We start from the raw sequence: 4,523 nt of genomic DNA, 5'->3' as shown, positions 1-4,523 counted from the left end.
TTCAAGATTGAGTTATCTCTAGTTGTATTATGAATTAAAGAAAAAAGTAAATATTAATATTGGACTTAAATAGAAGTCATATTAATATTTTAGAAATGAATTAATAATAATATTTAATCTAACAATATACATTTATGTTATTTATGGTGTAAGATTATGTAAATTAATAACATGATAACATTATATGGTATTTTATATGCACAATGAGATTTGACATTTAAAAACTTATTTATTTAAACAAGTATATTAGCATCACAATTTATATTATTAACATGTACATTCATACCTTGTTGTTAAACACATTGTTATGACCCAAACCAAACAATATAAAATAATGGAATCAAACCATATGGCTAAAAGCTATGTATTTCTTTATGTTTCATTTAAAACCGTGTGATATTTATTTTGTGATGGTTTTATGTGACTTGTATATTTGGCCAAAATAGGATGTGCACTAAAGGCTTTTGTGATTTATTTTTTAATTATTGTTTGAGTAGGTCTTATGAGATATTTTATGATTTAAAATTGATGTTTATATTTATGAGATTTATTTGAATATTATTTATGAGTTGGGTTTTGAGAACTAATGCATTTTTTGGGTTTCCTATAATGGAATTGAATTCAATTAATATTGTTTGTGTGATATGGGACACATTTTTTCTTTATGAGCTTTGGAAAGGTTCTCTAAGTGCATTCTATGGGGGTGGCTTGCAATGGAGGCTAGGACCCAAAGTGGCTACCAAGATAACTTATTGTAAGTTGTGTAATAAGTGATAACTTAATACACTTTTAGGAATGGGTTTAAACATTAATAAGATAATTGTGTTCCTCATCCATTCCTTGAGTGCTAGTATAGGCTAGGATGGGAGTGGGAGAAGATGCTTGAGTGAGATATTTCATCATTAATTTCCTTATCTATTTAAAAGGATTACTAATGTTGCATAGAGTTACTAGGAGACTGGGGTCTAGAGAGACTATTAGGATAACCTTAGAGTTGGCTCATGTTATAATACTCTCTTGTATGCATCCTAAGTCTCCTTCATGGTTTTTTTTAATACTTATCTCTAGTGGTGTACTTGTTGTTTGGTGTTACTTTTAAATGGTGTATGTGTTGTTAGTTGATACTCATTATTCAATCTTATTTATTGCAAGTGGTGGAAATTTATTGATAAATCAATAAAATTTTAGGAATGGGTTAAAAATTAAGAAGATAATTGTGTTCCTCATCCACTCCTTTAGTGCTAGTATAAGCTAGGATGGCAGTGGGAGAAGATGCTTGACTATGATATTTTATAATTAGTTTCCTTGTCTATTCAAAAGGATTACCAATGCTATATAGAGTCACTATGGGACTAGTGTTTAGAGAGACTATTAGAATAACCTTAGAGTTGGCTCATGTTATAACACTCCCTAGTATGTAGCCCAAGTCTCCTTCATATTTTTTTTAATACTTACCTATGGTGGTGTACTTGTCATTCGATATTACTTTTAAATGGTGTATTTACTATTAGTGATACTCGTTCTTGGATCTTATTTATTGCGGGTTGTGGAGTTTTATTGGTGATGATTATTTGTTTATTTTTTATTATTATTTTGTCACTTGAAATTTGATTTGGAAGTGGTTACTTTTCAATGGTTGTATATCATTACTTTTTATACTTGATTTCTACTTGGTATCTTATTTTTGACTTTGGTATGTGATGATTTTGGTATTGAATGATTTTTTTCAACTTTGGTTATATTTCTTTATCAATAGTTTGTGTACCCTTTAGGTAGATTTGGCTATTAGGATTCTTTTCCTAGGATTGATTTTATGATTTCAATTACTTGTGTGTGAATTGTACATTATCTCCCCTATATGGTGGGAGTGAGGACCTAATTTGGTGACCATGTGGTCAAAGGTAAGGGCTTCTTATCATTTGGGTTCCCCCTTAGATTGACATGTGTTGTATTTTCCTTGATCTAGTTTTACTATTATCATTCTTATTCTTATCATGGAGACTTCTTTTTACTTAATGCATATATGTATTCATGCATCTTGTATTTTGAGATCCTATGAGACGATTTATAATATTTGATGAACTTGTATTTATTATTGCATAACCTACAACATGTGTAATGGATGATGTTATCTGGATGCACTTTATCATATCATATGTACTTATGAGATTATGTATCTTTTATCCATTGTGATTATGGACATTAAACTTAAGATTAAAACTAATTAATAAAACCTTCTTAAACATAACTCAATGTGAAGGACTCCTTGAGGAACATAATCTATATTTGTATTGCATGTCTATATGTATATTATTTCTACATTTATACATTGATGTTATTTAAATTTAAAAAAAAAATAGTTTAGTAAGTTTTGTATCATATTAGGTTAATTTCTCTTCGGTTCTTGAGTAGAGCATTATATCTGGAATTAGAGATCAAGTTTCTACAATATGAAGTTTTGGGATATAGTGTGCCATTAGTTAACAAGTAGTTAAACTTGCAACAAGGCTAAAAAAATATTTAGAAACAAAATTATTCAACAACACAGTTGAAGAACAAAATTGGGAAACATTAGAACTTTTAAAAAGGAAACATGCATTCATGACACTTGGATTTTCAAACCTTTTTAGGTGATTATAGATTTTATTTGTGTTATCCCTTAGATTAATTAGATTTATTTATTTTTTCTTATTTTGAGCTAGTATGATAGAATCTCTCGCATATGTACTCTGTAATATAACATTGATTGTTTTGTTGATGCTTGGATACATGTGTACTAGTTGAATCCTTTTTTAGGATTGTAATAAGCATTGCATGATTTCTAGTTGTAGGGCTCATAATTGCATAAAATTATAGGATAGATAATTGTAACAATCATTAATGACCTATCTATTCATTGTGTTTAAGTGCATTCTCTAGTGCATCTAGTATACTAGACCCCTCAATGTCGTGAAAAAATTACTCCCTAGAGTGTGGATAACATTATTCACCCTATTATGTGAAACATGTTTTTATAAAAATTCCTTTTTGGTTATTTGATAATTGATTTAGTGGTGTGAATGGGTTAGCATTAAAATTTTGAACTTCCTTATGCCTGGATTAGTCACCTTTGTTGGAAACTACAGTTAGAGAAATTGTTATGTTATCATTAATGTCAAACCTATTGGTAAAAATGAGTGTCAAACCTACTAGAGAGAAATTTTATTAACATTTTAGAGCACCATATCATTTTATTGATGAAGATGATTTGGAAAGAAGAGATAACAAGGTGAGCTAGTGAGTGGTTTTGAGTTGAGAAGTATCATGGAAATACAATGGGTACTTGATAAGTTAGTCCTTAACAAGATAATGTGTTTTTTAATCAATACATGAAGTGAAGAAGATAGTCAGATGGAGCTAAGAGTTGAAACAACTCAGTAGGATAAGCTTGACCAAGTATCAATATTCCATGATCAATGGAGCTAAAGTAGAAAATTAAGGAACTTATGTAGAAGACAAACAAAATAGTTCAAGTCGAGTGTTAGTTATTATCAAGAAAATGTATGAAGAAGTCATATAGAAACCAAATATAGTGTATGTCAAGTGAAAATAGTGATGATTAAGCTAAGGAACATAGTGATTTATGAGTGATAATAAAAGTTATAGTTTGAGAAAGATTTGATTTTGAGGCTGACACAGTTGAAATCTTGAATCATTCAAAGCAAATGGATGATAAGAATTGATGAGCTAACATATTTAATGCAGTTGGACTATTTTTTATGCAATCAAAGGAAAGTATTTGATCAAAAAAAAGTATAATAAGGAGGAGAACAAAATGAAGGAATGGTTCGATGAATCTAACCTAACCCCAAGATCAATGGCGATGCTTAAGTGAGAAAAGACCAAAATTACCTATTTAAGGAGGCATAAGGAATGAATTTGAAGGTTGGTTCATTGTTGACCAAATATCTTAAGGAGAAGTTGTGAAGAACACAATAATAGAGGTAAAGTTTGAAAAGTTTGGTGAAGAGTGATAGCTTAAGGAGATTCCAAGAAAATCGGTGAAGGAGATGTCAATGGAGGCTAGTCAAATAACCAATAGATGAGCACATGAAGATATGAATTTGTAAAGCCAATTGTACTTTATAGATTGATGGGGAAACAACCCAAGCACAGAATGGACACAACAAGAAAGGGAAAATTTTATTAACTATGAAAATATGCCAATACACTTAGTGCAAAGAAACAGACTCCAAAACATGCCCTATGGGCTTACAATAGCATAAATCTGGAGATAAATTCTTCTCCCAGTACCTTCTCTCAAACTCCACTCCGAACTGCCTTTTACAATGCCAAAAATGTTCTTAAATAGACCCCAGAGGGTTAAGGATTAGGAATACATTCCAGAAAGTGCTAGTTGGCATCCATCGACCAAATAGAAGGCTCTAGAAGTCGCATTAGAAGTCGGCACAAAATTAGAAGAATCCAAAAATGGTAACTAAACTTCTAGAAGGCATAACTTTTGAACCGTAGCTTTGATTGAC

This window comes from Cupressus sempervirens, chromosome 10 (genome assembly GCF_028749045.1).
Source record: "Cupressus sempervirens isolate cs-2001-9-10 chromosome 10, ASM2874904v1, whole genome shotgun sequence".
NCBI classification, from domain to species: Eukaryota; Viridiplantae; Streptophyta; class Pinopsida; order Cupressales; family Cupressaceae; genus Cupressus; species Cupressus sempervirens.
Note: the sequence above shows the minus strand (reverse complement) of the source record.